The sequence below is a fragment of the Momordica charantia genome (assembly GCF_013281855.1).
Source record: "Momordica charantia cultivar OHB3-1 chromosome 1 unlocalized genomic scaffold, Mcharantia_2.0 BLBB01000001.1, whole genome shotgun sequence".
In the NCBI taxonomy this organism is placed as follows: Eukaryota; Viridiplantae; Streptophyta; class Magnoliopsida; order Cucurbitales; family Cucurbitaceae; genus Momordica; species Momordica charantia.
This window is the reverse complement of record NW_028275157.1, coordinates 14,447,226-14,464,786: the sequence shown is the minus strand read 5'-3', so window position 1 is coordinate 14,464,786 and position 17,561 is coordinate 14,447,226. Positions and strand designations below refer to the sequence as shown.

Here is a 17,561-nt window from a genome sequence, read left to right as displayed (position 1 = left end):
AATTAAAAAGGAAAATTCGTTCTATTACTATTGGCTAGTGAGATGCAAATTTCTTCTTATTTAATATTATTTTTCAATTTTAATTCAAGGATGAAATTGGATGGTGTATTGTCTTAAAACCGTGTCAACTTCAACTTATAATTTTTTAATGTTTTTCTATATTAATTAGAAACTTTAAAAGACAAGCTATAGGAATATAGGAATACGTTACTGTTATGGGTATATATTTGTTTACACTAATGTATTCCTATAGCTTATCTGGTCGAGAGCTATCACTTATTTTAAAGTTTCAAGTTTGAGTCTTACGTTGATTGTTGTTCAATCCAGACAACTAAATTTGATTATAATAATCTATTAACGTAAGTCACATGATATCATTTCTAAAAATAAAAGAAAGGGGTATAAATATTACATCTATTGTCCATCATTCATCAAATTATATGGCAATGAGATAGAGCATACCTTTGTCCCAAGTGAGGTAGAACACACTTGAGCCAAAAGTGAGGTGCTCAGCCATTTGAGAGGTGGAGCATACGTCTAGAATCTAAGAGGTGAGGCACATCTTTGGGCACATGAGAGTGAAGCCCACCTCGGCCACATGAAAGGTGTAGGCCATTTTAGCAACAAAAGACCTTGAGAAGTGGACCACACACTTTTGACCACGTGTGAGATAGAGCCCATCTTGACCACATATGAGGTGGAGAACATCTCATAACCTTCGACCTTGGATCGTGTCAGTATACAGTCTTCTGGGATACACAAGTCACATCCATCAGATTTTCTATAAATAGCAAAATCCCTCTCGAAGAAAAAGGTACATGAGATGACCTTTTCTTAACTCGACTTCATCTAGATCTTAAATACTAATTTAAGCACTCTGGGTTGGGCAGAGTAATCTACTAGTGTGAGTTCTTAGTGTAGGTCTCATCACCTTGGCTAAGTCACTTCAGCCCTCTAACCCTAAATCTGACATCAATAAAGTATACTTATTCTAAAATCATACCTCAAACAATTATTAGTATGAATTATTATGGTTTATATGTGTGTATATATTTTTAATTGCCATGTTTTCTATATATTCCTTTATATAGTGAAGAATAATATATTCTTCACACCAAGTTACACAAGTTTATTTTGTTAATTAATAGGTTAGTTTTATAGGGATACTTTTTTTGCTGGTCTTGTTAATTAATTATAACAACAGAAAAATATGTCAACTAATAAGTTCATGAATAACTTCCCCTAGAGGAAGAAAAAAGAAAAGTTCAATCACACAACTCAATTCCAAAAAATATTGTATAATCTCACATGCTCATATATAATAGAAAATCACCTGTCCACTTCAATTCTAAGTTTAGTATACTACAAAAAAAAAAAAAAAAGTTCAATGGCTTTCTTGTAAGGCTTAAAAACTACTGAATAAGAAAAAGCTTTGTGTATTTGTGCTTATTAGGTGGGCAGTGAGTATGACACAGAAGAAACAACCCAATGTACCATCAGAAGAACAACTTAATCGAATATTGTATAGAATGAGCCCTAAAATTAGAGGAATTCAAAACTATGAAAGCAAAATTAAAAACTAGAGTTCATCGCAGTCAGAATCATATTACCATTAGAAAATTAGACCCCAATCAACCAAAAATGGAAGAGACGACCTATTCCTAGTTTAATACTTACAAGATATATTAATACTGATGTTTTAATGAGGACAATCTCCTAGGCATTGGATCAGAGCTTGGATGAGGCCATCATCGTTACAATTGAGAATTTCAAAGGAGATGTTTGGTTAAGTGTATATATATATTCTTACTATTCTAAAAATTTATATGGCTTTCACCTTACGTTGCTAATGGATAATAGTGTCACCCACGAGTTCTTATTATACACATAAAAGAGAATCACACATCCTATCGTCACACCGTTCGATTGAAGAACACGTTCAAACAATAAATTAATGTTGTTTGAGAAAGTGCTCCTTCATCATGTAAAGAGTGAGAGCATTTTGTTGCTTTATTTTCATTGAGGGTCGAGGCCAAGTGCTATATATAGAAGAGAACCGATAATTGCACCAGGGTACAATTATTGATTTCTTACTATTGTCTTGACACTTGTCTCAACATAATTTGATACAACCTAAAGAGATAGAGTATGGCCGACAAGACACGTCCTTGACTGGCATCTTATCTCTTTGGAATCTACTTTTAAAAAGTAAAGATAAGCGTGGCCGACAAGAGGCATCTTATCTTTGAAAAAGCAGGAAAAGAAATAAAGTAAGCGGAAATAATTACAACTTGACAAAATAAGAAAATAAAGGCTGATATGACTGTTTTTGGACTGGATGCCTTGCTTTAGAAATCTGATGAAGTCACCCGGCTTCTTCTGATTTAGCGAGGATTGCGGATTCTGTATATCAATCGTAAAGGCTCCTCTGGTTTCCAATTAGGCCGTTCCATCCAGGGTCTTACTCTCGGCTTCCCGCCTTTCACTGCCCAAGGAACACCATAGATTTTCGACTAGAGTTGCCTTGTGAGATATGGAATCCTCTCATCTGAGTCAATCATGTACGCTACCTGCGTTGCCTTGTGGTTGGTTATTCTACATCAGAAGCATGCCATCTACTGCATCGTGATTTCTTCTGCAAGTCCTTCACAAAAACAAACTGGGATAGTGATGATAAGATCGGAATACAATGATCTTATCGAAAATTCAAAATGAAATTTAAACAAATTAATTTACATAATAAGAAATTAAAATTAAACAATTGAAATATCTAGTCTCAGCTGGGCTGTGAATCTAGATATGGGTCGTTGATGTCGTATCTATCGAAGGGATCGAAGTCTTCTTCGTCGTCTACGGCATCATCGTTGACAGAGGCGGATGAGTCAACATCCGTCTGGACATCGTCGGGATCAGAAATCTGAACTGCGACGGTATTGAGGACCGAGTTGAAGTCGGCTTGAGATCCGGCTCCAGCAAGTGAACTCATGATGGTATTTTTCGCCAGAAGGAAGCTTTCATCTTCTTGCCTTGTGACGTCTTGGAGATGAACATTGGTTTTCAACCAATCCTTCATCTTGTCTGATTCTAGGTAGGAATAATCGAATTTTTCCCACCATTTGACGCGGAGAGCTTTGCTCAACGCTTTAAAATTTCCACTGGGTCCTAGCTGGAAATTCCAGCAAAGGATCCATGGTATTTGAAAATACAAAGCGAATCTAAACGTCTTGGAGAGAGGAGACGAATAGATACTTTGTTGAAATAGGTGGTAAGATTTCTGAACTTCTACCGGAAAGATCTCTTCGGAGAGTCCAAAGTAAGTCCACCATGTTTGAAACCAAATTGGAAAGTGAGACTTGTAAGCTTGCTTACAGAATGTCACAAACCAGGAATGGTTATAGCCTTGCAACCAGAAGACAATATACCACGCTTTCATGTAGTCGCGGTAATTGTAAGTTTGCGGTTGGAAGGTTACTGACAGTCTCTTCCCTACAAACATGCCCTGTTTCCAAGAGGAAGGGGTAAGGATGCGGAAGATCCTGAGCTTTGAGTAAATGGTCCTAGAAGGATCATTTCTGTCTGGAACATGAGTTATTTCTGCAAACTTTGAATCTACTAGAATAAACTCATAATAAGTTCGGGTTTTTTGAAGATCCTCTGGCAGGTAGTTGAAGCCTTGAGGAAATATTTGCTTGCAGACTTCTTGGACTGAAGGTCCGTCGAACTCTGGTTCAATAATTGAATCTACTAGGGTAGTTTTGGTGAAATACCCAGTGATTGGAGGCCTTGGCTGAAAAACCTTCGGCCTAACTATTTGAGAAAACGAGGAAGGGTTCCTCGGAATCGTTGGTCTGGAAGTGACGGCTGCCGTAGCAGGGCGCCTATTCCTCGTTGTATTGCCGCGAGGGCGTAACAACGTACTTGAAGGGGTTGGAAGGCTTGGAGGGCCTGTTTGAATAGTCAAGGCTCTTTGGGAAGAACCTTGCTGACGCCTGGATACCGTTTCAAACTGGATATCCATAGCATAATTTTCTGCACTCATTGGAGATGGTACAGATGTTTGAGTGACGGGCCTTTTGCCCTTTGAGGTGGCAGCCCTAGAAGAGGATGCTGCTGCTTGAGGAGAAATGCTTGATTCATTTCTCGGCGACAGGGGTCGCTAATTGTTTTGCGGCGGAGGCCGCTGGGAGTTTGGCCGTCTCCGACCGGGAGGAGGTTCCATCTTGAGGAAGGGAGGTCAGAGCTGATTTTGGTGTCTTCAAGAGATGTTCTCTTGAGAGGTAATCAGCAAGGGAGTTTTCACTTCCTTTTATAGGCTCGATTTTGAAATCAAAGCAAGATAATATTGCCTGCCATCTTGCGAAGATTTGCTTTGAGACAAGATTTTTTACATCTTTTTCGAAGATGTATTTGCTTGCTTTTGAGTCTGTTCGTACAGTGAAATCCTTGTTGATAAGATCTCCCTGGAACTTTTGAACGCAAAGTACTATTGCTAATACTTCTTTCTTTACTGTGGAATAGTTTTTCTGGGCACTATTCCATATTCCTGAATGATAATGGATTATGGAGATTCTTCCGTTAACTTCCTGTTTGAGAACACCGCCGTAACCGATTTCTGAGGCGTCGGTGTCAATAATCAGGTGCGCCTGTTCATCCACTAAGGATAAGCATTTGATGCTTTTCGCCAGTGATTTGATTGATTGGACTGCGCGTGTATGTTCTACAGTCCAAGGCTTTGGATTCTTTTTCAATCTGTCATAGAGTGGCCGACAGATTGTACGAAGATTTTTGATAAAGTCTCCAATATAATTCACACAACCCAAAAACCGCTGTAGTTGTGTTTTGTCTTGTATAACGTCTGGAAATTTATCCACAAATTCCAGAGACCTTTGGATGGGTTTGATGATCCCTTGATTAATATCATAACCGAGGAACCTAATCTTCGTTTGGAACAATTTAATCTTTGGTTGGGATACCACAGGACCATTTGCTCGGATGATATTGAGAAACAACTGGAGATGCTTGAAGTGCTGATCTACAGTGTTTGAGAATACCAGAATGTCATCAATGTATACTATTGTGAATTCTTGGTATTTGTTGAAGATATCATTCATTATCTTCTTCAATGGACGAAATATACCTTGGAATTATTGGCTTACTGAATTCGAAGATAATTTCTTTGTTGAACTTCTTTGAGACAATTCCCTTATCAGTGACTGAAAAAGGATATAATTGAGTCAAGAAAGGGGTACCTAGAATTACTCCTTCATTGAGGTTTTTGACCAGGATGAAGGTATTGATAAGGCACACGTTGTCTTTGCAGATGTGGACCTTTGATAATTTGTATTTGATATTCAACGGATTTCCACCGGCTCCGCTGAGACTTTCTTTGGTTTTTTCAAAGTATTTTGAAGGGACCAATCCCTCTTGAATAACGTTCTGATCGGCTCCAGAGTCGATAAGTGCGAACGTCTCTAGTTGGAAGTCTCGGATTTTGAACATAATCTTGGACATCCACTTCTGATTCTGAACTTTACTGATGTAATTGATCCCGCTTGGTGAACCAATCTGTAAGGTCTGTTCAGGTCTTGAAGAGGAGGTTTCTCCTTCTGTTGATTCTGACTCTTGGAATTTTCCAAAGGCGAATTCAAAGAGTAGAAAGTCGTTGCTTGTTACTAGCAACTTCTCTTTTGAGATTCTTCACTTCAGTGTGGAGATCTTCAATTTGGATCGGCTTCTTGGCTTCTCCTTTGACCCTTTTTAGAATATCTTGAAAAGAGTATTCTATTAGGTTATAATCAGGTTTCCTTTGAAGAGCTTCTGCTTCAAGGCTTTCCCGAAGTTTCACAAGGCACATTCTCTTGGATTCTTCATCGGGTAGTCTATCAATTAGATCAAAGAGAGCCTCTTGATCTCTACTGATGACGTTGATATGGCCATGGCTTCTTCCAGCGCAATGGCCAGTGCAAGGAATAATTTCATCTTCTTCAGAGGAATCACTTTGAGAATAGAACGTCTCTTCCTTAGAACCTTTTTCGTTTATGAGGTTGATCTCATCATTATCGGTAGAAGATTCGGAACTCAAAGAGCTTTCTTCTTCGCTTCTGATGGCATAGAGAAGAGATTGTCTTGTTTCTTCATCTATAGTCAGAGAGTTGATTTTGTCCTTCAAAGGGCACTTACTGGAGTAGTGTCCTTTGCGGTTGCATTTGTAGCAGACAACAGAGGACTTATAAGGACGATTCTTAGAATAGTCCTTCTTTCCTTTGTTCCTGTTGTAATATTTCCGTTTACGCCTTGGTAATTCGGAATCTTTTGATTTGCTCTTGTTGAAGAGTCGCTTGTTGGAAGATTTCTTCTTCTTCTTCCGTTCTTCTTCAGGTCTATTATCAATACCATATTGTTTGCAAAAAGTTCTCAATTCCTTTCGGTAGTCAGGATCTTTGATGACTTTAGTTGTATGCCTATTCTCGAGACAGAGATTAACACATATCTGTTGAATCGTGGCGTTAATGTCTCCGAATGTTAACTCCGCCCAATCGATACGATTAGTTCCAGAGTTTACTACCGCAGTCTGGTAGTATTTTTGAGCAATATAATATGGAAGTCCTTCAACGAACTTTTGCTTCCAGATATCTGCTCCGCATGTCGTGATGGAGTAAAGACGCGCCAGGAAGGTGTCTTTATACCATTTGTAGTTACTCATATTTCGGCATCGAAGGCTTAAAAGAGCTTTGGCGTTGAGATCTGAGTATACTTGAGTGCTACCAATAAAATTCTTGGTCATAGCATAGATTAATTGATTTACCATGTCTGGCTCATCAATCTGCATAGCATTAGAACCTTCCTGCTTGACTACCGATTTAGTCGCCGTCAGGATTTTCGTTCTATCTTCGTCGGTTAGCTGGTTTGCCACCAGCTTCTTAGGTTTCCAGAAAGGCCAGAGATAAGGATGTGGGTTGTCTGTAAAACCGACTTCTTGGTGCTGAAGGCAGTGGCTGCCATCATCATTTCTTGAAAAGTATTCATCATTTGAGCTTCAGAATACCCATCAATATTCCAAGTAATTATTGAAGATCCGTCATAAGTTCGTTGGTCATGGCGGAGATCGTCCCATCCCATATCTGGAGGAGATGGTCTTGGATAATGATTTTTTACTTCCGTGTGCATGGTAACCGGAAGTATCGTTGAGGATGTAGCATGTGAAGTAGTGGGCATGGTGGTCACTACATTTATACTTTTGGCTGCCTCGGGTTTTTGAGGAGATTCTCCTTTATTAAGGGACAAAGAAGAAAATCTTCTGTTGATCTCAGCAAAAAGATCTGAGGGGTCTTCTTTGAGAGGTCCAATCTTAAAACTATTTGGTTGAAAGATTGGCTGGCAGGGGTCTACTGGAGGGATCCCTGGAATCTTTGAGACGGTAGGAAGAACTGGATTCTCAATTCTTTCTACAACTTTAGATACCTCAGAGAGGATCTTTTTTGAGTAGTTGAGTTGATGCTGGATATTTTTGATTTCTCGAACACCAACTTTCTGGACTTTGTCTTCATCTATTGTTTTATAGGGTGAAGACACCATCTTTATGGCAGGTATCACCGGATGAGAGAAGGTCGCTTCTTCTTCTGGGGGGAAGGTAGAAGCTATTTCTTTGCCTCTGGCAGTTACCCAAACAGTGCCATTTCTGATGACCGCTACCTGTCCATCAGCTTGGAGTCTTTTGACTAGAGCTTCGTTCTTTACTAGCTCTTGGTTTTGTATCTTTGAGGTGAAATCGCCAAGGGTCATGACGGGTTTTCTAGTTTCTTTGGGAGCAGCAATCCACATGTCGATGTACTTGCTGTATAATTCTTTATAACGTTCCTCTGTTTTTGAGATAACGTTTATTTGATTGAAGGCATATTCAGTTCTCCTTTCCATATCGGATTGGGTTGGAGAGAGTGATCCTTCTTCGTAGTGAACGTCAGGGATTTGATGAGTGAAATCTACTGATGCTCGCATGGATTCAGATCTTTTAAAAGATCTATTAATAGTGCTCACCGATCTTGCATCTGAAGATACGCTTCGGCGGCTGCTCATAACCTCTCTAATTCTGGGGTATTTTGCTTCAGTATTGAATTGTACTTCGACATTTCCGTCTGGAAATTCGGTAATTGATGCCTCCGTGTTAATTCTTCTGGCGGGGGCTGAAACTCCTTGAAGTCTCCAGATGGTGTTTCTAGAGATTTCATCCCAACGAAGTGTCTTCGGAATAGTCATTGAAGATTTTTCGAGATTGACTTCCATTAGCATGGTGTACCCTTTTGGAGAAACACCGAGTGCTTTTGGAGAAAGGTTGGTATGCATCAATTTGTAATAGATGCGATATGAAACAGCAAACGGAAGAGATCCGTCTTTTAGCTCAAGGCCTTCGGAATGAACATCTAGACATAGCACGTCCATAATGTTCTTGTCTTGAAGGGAGACGGTAAGTCCTGGTTTGCAGTTGAAGTAAACTGGTCCTTGAACCAGATTTGATTCTACGATCCCTACAAGAGAGGGAGTGAAGTTGAGATGTCTTTTATCTCGAAGAGCGAGATAAACTGGGACATCTAAGCCTTCTCTAAAGAGAGGTTTCAAGACTACTTGAACACATCCAATATGGAGGTATTTGAATTTGTTCCTGACTTTGAAGAGGGTTTCTTCAGGGAGAAGAGTGATCTCCGTGAATTCATCCTTCATAGCCACGTTCTCCTCGGTGATGACGATGACGTCTTGCTGGGAGAAATTGAAGGTATTTATTTTGTATACCTGGTTTGGATCTATCTTGGGGATAGACCAATTTTTTAGTCGATCTTCAACCTTAGCTAGATGGGCTTCAGCTGAATTGTGTTCGGCTAAAATCTTTGAAAAATCATTTTCTGATTTTTGCTTGCTTGAAGAAGAAGAAGAGGAAGAGGAAGCTGTGTCGACGATGGGTTGAGAATGGGGAGAGATTTTTGAGAGGAGTTTAGATATCATAGGAGAAAAAGGGAATCTGGAGATATCTAGGAGATGGAAATAAGATCTTTCTAGGCTCAATCTTTTTATTTTGATAATAATCTATCTTTTAATTAAATCGAATTCTTCGATCAATCGATCTATATTCAATCATCTTCATATCTCCTAACTATAAATTCTCAATCATGAAGGTTAACCACGCCTTTATCATGATTCCTGAGAATGGATAGTTAGATTTTATCAAGAGATCGAACAAGAGAGATACCCAAATCAGATTTATTTAGTAGATAGGTTAAGAATCAAAAGAAAAGAAAGACAACCTTAGAGCGATGTTAGATCCATCTTCCCTTCCACCCCCAGATTCAGAGAGGAGTTTACTCCATGAGAAAGAAAAGTTATACATTACATTAATTGTATTAATTGTATTAAAGCACAGCTATTTATCCAAAAGGGGATGTAGCTCAGATGGTAGAGCGCTCGCTTAGCATGCGAGAGGTACGGGGATCGATACCCCGCATCTCCAAAAATTTCTGTTCATTTTATATTTCTTTGATAAAAAAGTAAAATTATAGTAATTATTTATTTAAAAAGCCGCCTTTGGCCAATAAGGTGGGCGTGCCGGAGTGGTTATCGGGCATGACTAGAAATCATGTGGGCTCTGCCCGCGCAGGTTCGAATCCTGCCGCTCACGAGTGTTTTAATTTATATTTTATTGCTTCTGAATTATTCTTTTTTTTTTTTCCTTCTGATATTCTATTAATCTATTAGTACAATGCAAATTGCAATGTCCTGTCGCTCCCGGGTTTTTTATTTTATATTTTTATTGCTTCTGATTTTTTTTTCCCTTCTCTGATTATTCTATTATTCTATTTATTAACTGCAAATTGTAATTTTTATTAGTACAATGCAAATTGCAATTATTGTTTGTCTAATTTGTATTGGCCAATGAGACATTAAATCAATCAAGTAATTATATAGTTCGACAATTTGGGTTTCGTTTTAGGAATTACCAAAAAAAAGTATTTATTTCCAATTCAACAAAATGTGAGGTAAATGATCAAAATTTCAATCTTATGAAAGATATAAGTATCAATTGGTAAAAGATATAAGTAATTTTTTTAAAGGTATGACTTCTATATTTGACGTGAATATATATTTGAACTATTTTTAAAATAGAGAATATAACTTGTAACCTCCCCTAAATTTGATAGTCAAGAAAACTAGTACAATATATCATCCACCATGATTTAACTCAATCTCTCTAAATTTTTTAAGATTTACCTCGACCTCTTTGTACTAATGAAGTTTTTTTTAATAACTAATTAATCATGGAAACCCATGAAATAAAAGGAGTCACAACTTTATAGTAAAAAATTGCGGCCTTACCGGTTCAATTAGTTCAAATGAGTTCAAATTAGGGGAACATTACAATTACTAAATTTGTTAATATGAACAACATAAAAATACAAATACCTTTGAGGACAAGGCTACGTGTATTTTCTCTAGCACGAAGTTAAGTTTAGGAACGATTTCTTCCTCTTTCATAATTATTTTTTACCCATCTTTTGGTCATCCATTCAAGTGAAAATTTGCCATGAGTCAGTGATAATTGACATGTATCTCCAACCAAAAAGTTGTGAGTTCGAACCTCACTCTCATATATTGAACTAAAAAAAATTTAAGTGAAAATTTCAAATTCAAACTCTTTTACTCGTTGCTGTGTATTTTGTTGCGTCTATCTCTTAAGAAGATATCTAATTTTATATTGCCAATCACTTGAATCTAAGTTAGGTTCATAAACACATATGTTCTACTTCTCTCTACACTCCCTTCAGAAATTGGATCGGAGTTTGTAGCAAGTCCACTTCAACCATGAATTTGTATTTACAAATTTCTTTGCATAACTATATATGAGCCTCAATTTGTCTTGTTAAAGAAATCATTATTCTACTTGTACCAAATACCATGAAGAATCTCTCTTTATTAATTACTTATGACCACTAAACATGGATATATTGCTTTGAAACTTTAATGGGCAAAATCACTTGTTTCACTAATACATTACTTGTAATGTAATGGACAATTAATCAATTGAATAATACCTATTTGAGACAAAATGCTTGCTGTTAATTAGTTGTAACAACTCGAAACTAACAAATTAAGTTGATCCACCCAACCCCATATTTTTAATTATAGTCGAGATGCCCGCTTCATCCTCTTTATAAAAGGATGATTACCAACTATTGTTAAATGACAAATACATTAAATCAACCGTTCATGTGTTAAGCAAATATAGCTTAACGGTAATTGACATATATCTCCACATATGTTGTACTCTTAGGAAAAAAAAGCAATAGATGAAAGTTTACCGTTTTGAGCTTTCCAAAAATATTAAAAATAAAGATTTTGAAGAAAGGAAACACCTCAGCCATCTTCTAGATTATTTCTTTAACAGACTTGTTGGTAAAACTGTGGATTTGTTAATTTGGGATCTTTTAGTATTAGCCATGTGACTATTCTGTTAGATGATTATTTGGTACTCTGAAAACTCTTAAAATTTTGAGAATTTCAATTGAATTTAAAAGCACCATAGTAATATTCAATAATACACACAAAAGAGAAAAAAAAAAAAAAAAAAAGACAAAAAGAAAAGGCAAGAGAGAATTCTCTCCCCATGGCTAAATCTTATTCTCATGACCTTTAATTATTGGATAAACACATTTAATTCGATAATTTCTTCAACTCATTATTACTTTTCAACAAGTACAGATGATTGTAGTCCAACAAAAAGAATTATAGATATAAATAAGAAAACTATGTTTTGGCTCTATTAGTTTTTGTTTTAAAATATAAATTAAATTAAATATTATTCATCAGTGGGGATGTAGCTCAGATGGTAGAGCGCTCGCTTAGCATGCGAGAGGTACGGGGATCGATACCCCGCATCTCCAAAATCTTCTGTTTATTTTATATTTCTTTAATCAAAAAGTACAACTATATTTGTTATATCCGTTAAAAACCCAACTTTGGCCAATCAAGTGGGCGTGCCGGAGTGGTTATCGGGCATGACTAGAAATCATGTGGGCTCTGCCCGCGCAGGTTCGAATCCTGCCGCTCACGTTTTTTTTTTTGAAATTATTATTACAGTATAATAATAGTTTACAAAGTTCCAAAATATAATGAACAAACCGATTAATGGTTCGAAGCCTACGAGTCATACTTAATCAAAATTACAATCGGGAAACAGGACAAAAACAAAGAAACGAAAATCAAAGTGAAAGCATTAAAAAATGACGAAACCAACAGAGACGACCCACATAATAAAGTCTTCGAGAAAAACATTCCCAATCAAATTATTTTGGTTCCGTCTCTAAATTTTCCACACAAAACAAAAAAGAAAAAAAAAAAAAAGACAAGAGAGGAAATTCCCACACCATTTCCCCTCGAAAAGCCAATGAAAAACTTAAACGTTGTAAAGAAAGAAACGTGTTGCATATTCCCACCTCCTACCATTCGTGTGAAGAAAAGAGAACAAAAAGCCCAGCTTTAATTTCTGAATCCTTTATTCCTCATCATTAATTCATTCATTCGATGAAGAAATGTTTGTTTCTGGGTTTGCTTCTTCTACTACTTCTAGTGACTGTTTCTGAAGCTACGAGGCCGTTTCCGATCTCCCATCTGCAACATGAACAAGAACAAGGTATTATTATTGTTTTTATTACTTCTATAAATCTTATTCTTCATTTGATTATGGGGTTTTTCTTTATGAAAGGTAATTTTGAGGGATTGAACGCAAAGATTTTGAGTAGCTTGGGAATTGAATGCAAGTGTTGTGATGGGATTGGAGGTAAATGCTCTACTGAGTTCACTTCTTCTTGCTCTAATCTCCATTGTTCTCCTTGGAAACAATATTAAAGTCACTCTCTCTCTCTATATATAAAATGGCACTTGTTCTTTAAATATATGTCAATTGGGTTGTAATAATATATATATATATATATATATATATATATAGAACGAGATTGGGAACATATAACTAATGGGAAATCAAATGGGCCATGACTATCCATTAGAGCAATAGTTTTCAGTTTCTTAATCTTTGCCTGAGTAGGGTACTTCTAATTTTGTGCTATTTTTGTTTTGGGGTTTTCGTTTTAATTGATTATAATTTTACTAAGCTATGTATAATGTGGTTTAATGGATCTCCAAGCTTTGGTGCCTCTCATTAGATTCTTCAACTTGAAAATTGTCTACTTAAATTTCTAGACTTTTAATTTTATGTTTATTTAATAATAAGTAGTTTAAAAGTTGTTTCTATTTTGTGTCATATTCGACATAATTTTATTTATGAGTTTATAATTTTCTCGTTCATAATGAATGTGCTATTTTGGTGACGTATAGCATATATATATAATTAGAGAGAGTGTTTAAGGATAAAATAGAATGATATATACACAATTTTTTTTGATATTTAGATTGATGAAGTGGCAAACTAGGATAAATTATTATATTGAAATTTTGATGAAAAGTGTTATGTGATAAATGGATGAAATTGACATAAATTTTATATACAACTTTACTACTATTAAGAACTAAAAATCTATTACTATAGATTTGATAATAGATTCAATCATTTTCCTTCTTTTCTATATGTCCTATACTTGGATGAAAACTTTCACTAAATTAATCACTAAATCGTGAAGTTTAATATATATGCAAAATGCTCGCGTCTAAATTTCTTGTAGATTAAAATGCATTTTGTTTTTGTAAAAATATTTTTTTTTAAGATTTCGAGATTTTAATATATTAAAATGGCTGTCTTTGATTATTGATTTACATTCAACAAATAAAAGAGTTAAAATAGTCAAATATTAAAGATATACATTGATGATTGATAATAATTTGATACATAATTAGTCAAATTTAGTTGTAGATAGAACAATAATCCATTATCGTTGATAATTGACTTTTGATCCAAATATGTAAGGGTAATTCATACATTAAAAATTGTATATATTTATTATTATTATTTTTGCCCAAGTAACACGAGATTTGGGCTGGAAAGTGGATATGGGCCTTAGTGATTCAAACCCAATGCAACAAGTTGGGGATTTATAAAAATAATGGAAATTTTGAATCTCAAAATTGACAAAAATATCGTTATAATATATCGATGACATTGGATATTTTTGAAAAAAAAAATTCATAACAAATATTTAAATTAACAAATAAACCCTTCACTATTTTGAAATAAATTAAAAACTAGGGTTAAAAAAATATTTTGGTCTATATACTTAATTTAGTCCCTGAACTTTAGTTTATGACAATTTAGTCCCTATACTTTCAAATTGGTAATAATTTGTTCATGTACTTTAGTACGTAACAATTTAGTCCTATTGGTGATTTTTTGTTGTTGTTAAGTTTATTGTATTTGTAGATTGATAATCAAATGAGAGATCAAATGTGTTTATAAATTATAGAGACTAAATTTTTATATGATAAAAATTGACATTTAATTCTGACGAGATTTTTTACAATAGGGAGCTAAATTGTTACTAATTTTAAACTACAGGTACTAAATTGTTACATACTAAAGTTTATGGACTAAATTGTTATCAATTTATAAGTACAAGGACTAAAATCGTTAAAAATTAAAGTTTAGAGATTAAATCGTTATTTTAGCAGAAGTACATGGACCAAATATGTTTTTTAACCTAAAAATTATTAACATCATTATCAAGTCCATATTAATGATTTTTTATATATATATTTTGCCAATTTTTTGTGATACTATATGGAAATGTCAATTTATCTCTCTTGTTGATATCGAACCTATGAACATGTTGATGAGAAATGTCAATATGGTGACATTTCCATATTACCATTATAAAAAGGTTGGCCGCAACGAATATTTTATACCATCATATTTTTAATTTCATTTTGAAATGCTAACCTGAGCATAGTCATATAGTGTGAACTAATTCAAATGGTAGATTTGTATAAATTTTCTTCCATTCTTTATTTTGCTATATTTATCCTACCCATGTAAAATGAGAAATTCACAATAAAAGAACCCATCAAGTTCCCGACAAATAAAAGATAAAATTGAACCCATGAACACAGTCAGTAACATGGATGAAATATTTATTTTCCATTTTTCTATTTGATGAGAATTGCATTTTCCACTTAATCTTGGCATGTGGTTTTAGATAATTAATCAAATGCCCATTATTATTATAAAAAATAAAATTTGGTTGCAATATTTTATTGGTCAACTTTTGTATCAAGTTTATGTGTGTTGGAGCTCGAAATTGCCGAGTTCGGATGTAACGTAGAACGGAATGATGAACTACGGTCAATGGTCCAATACCTTCCCAGAACACTCTCGAGACCTGCAAAACAAAATTAGCACTCCGACGATCAAGTCAGTTCTAGTCCGAGCTAACTTGCCGAGTCTATCTAAGATTACGTACCTTGCATTTAAGGCTAAGGTTTCTATTTATAGAAACTAGGCCCGACAGGAACTCTACACACCCTAAAAATACGGCGTGTTGTCGGGTTCGGAAGAAACACGTTTACGCACTCCGTTGAAGGTCGGCTCGTCCTTTCAGCTCGATCAGTGACCGCCGACCTAAACAATCTTAGGAAAAATTTTAATTTCATCTACACGTCAATTCAGACACGTGACGGGTCCAAATTCGCCTCCAACCATACTTATATGTAGTTTCAGTTTTGTACTTTCTTAATTCCAATAATTCATACTTCAAAAAAATTGACAGCTAATTTAACTAAAAAAAAATGTTGACTAGAATACTCCATTAGATCATTAGCACCCTATCAACAATAGTTTACTGATATAGAGACAATTTAAAATATAGAGACAAATAATACAATTTAATATTTCCCTAATTCCCATAATAGTTTCAAAATACTAATTAACTTTACTAGGATTGAGACAAAAATTAGAGAAGAAAAGAATAGGCTAAAAATAAACTTTATCTTATATTCCTATATATAAGTTGAAGATAAGATATCGGATGTTATGTTCTTTAATTTGTGACCCTTTTGGCATCCCCAATATTAGAGAGGGCATCCCATCTGTTTTAGGCCAAAATAAGAAATGGGATCCCTTTCCCCTTTTCTTTTATGGAAAGCATATTTTAGACAAATCAAAGACATTGGAGGGTTATTATTATTATTTTTTATAATTAAAAAAGACATTGGAGTTATTAATAGCCATTAATTCAGTGACTAAAAATGTATAATTTTGGTTTTCTCAATAAATTTTACCCCAATATTCTAAGATTTTTAGGAAATTCATAAATTTGTTGATTTTGATAAGCATGACTTGATAAGGTTAGTGACCCAAAACACATCCTTTTACACTTGGGGCCAAACTTTATCCTAAAGAATATTATGTCAAAATGAACATTATTATGTCAAATTTATTGAGTTGCCATTATTATTGTTTTGTTCTATTCATAATTATTATTATGTGATCGTTTATAACTAACTAATAAATGTTTTCATTCATCTATTTTTTCTTCTGGTTAAAGAAAAGATTGGAGTCTTAAGACTTATAAAAGTACCATGAGCCTAAATATCTTTTACGGTGCGTCCCTAATAATTACGCCGTTGTTGTGCTTGGGCTAAATTATTCATATCTAATTTCAAGACATGAAAATTGACAGTTAAAAAAGATAAAATAGAATAAAGAAAATTGTCATAAAAAATTGATTGGGTTGAGCGAGGTTTTGGACCTTCCAAATTGATTATCTTTTTAATATATCAAATTCAAGAATATTCTTCCCATCAAGATATATTTAGGTCCACTGTCCAGCATTTTTTTTTTTTTACTTAGCTTGTGGACATTATTATTATTTGATTCGATAATATTTATAGTAGCATGATGAGAGATGTTTGTCAACATAAATACAATTAAGTGGTTAAAACATCTTTACTCTATCGAAGCCAATTGAGATTAAATCCTCATCCTTTATTCAACCCAAAGGAAAAAATTGATGAGATATTAGGTGTTTGAAAACTATTATACATGAAGAATTATGTAAAACTATACCAAATGTTAAAAAAAGAACAGAAAAAAAAAGAGTTTATCAAATTTCTCATAAAACACATTATTGTTCACTTAAATCATTTGTTTAATAGCATATGTTGGTTGAGGGTTCTACGAACAGTACATTCTTGGAAGCAAGAAATAAAAATTGCAATAAATTTTTAACTAATTTTTCTTTTACTTTGCTTTAAAATCATTTTTTAAAATCAAATGAGATTTAAAATAATTATTTAGTAAAAACAATAAAATTAGGCATGTAAAGACTCGAACTTGAGTCATGTACATTAAAAACCAAAAATCTTACTACTATACCAACATCCTAATGTTGGGAAAAAATAATATAGATCAATCGATCCTCCTGTAAGTTCTTCAAACATGAACTATTTGATTTTCCCCTTCCACAGGCTAACAACAGATGAGTAAGTAACAATAACAAAGGAATAAGAGATAGGGATAGAAAAGCTTAACACCACAGAGATTATACTGGTTCGCCCCTATCTTGAGACTACGTCTA

The 17,561-nt window shown here is 34.6% G+C and overlaps 4 non-coding genes across 4 annotated transcripts; all 4 read left to right on the top strand.

Moving 5' to 3' along the window:
- The first annotated feature begins 9,423 nt into the window (after positions 1-9,423).
- Positions 9,424-9,496, top strand: TRNAA-AGC (transfer RNA alanine (anticodon AGC)). The gene has a single exon. It is a non-coding gene; the product is annotated as a tRNA-Ala (tRNA).
- Positions 9,497-9,582: 86 nt separating this feature from the next.
- Positions 9,583-9,664, top strand: TRNAS-AGA (transfer RNA serine (anticodon AGA)). The gene has a single exon. It is a non-coding gene; the product is annotated as a tRNA-Ser (tRNA).
- Positions 9,665-11,851: 2,187 nt separating this feature from the next.
- Positions 11,852-11,924, top strand: TRNAA-AGC (transfer RNA alanine (anticodon AGC)). Its single transcript has one exon. It is a non-coding gene; the product is annotated as a tRNA-Ala (tRNA).
- Positions 11,925-12,011: 87 nt separating this feature from the next.
- TRNAS-AGA (transfer RNA serine (anticodon AGA)) lies at positions 12,012-12,093 on the top strand. Its single transcript has one exon. It is a non-coding gene; the product is annotated as a tRNA-Ser (tRNA).
- The last annotated feature ends 5,468 nt before the right edge of the window (positions 12,094-17,561 follow it).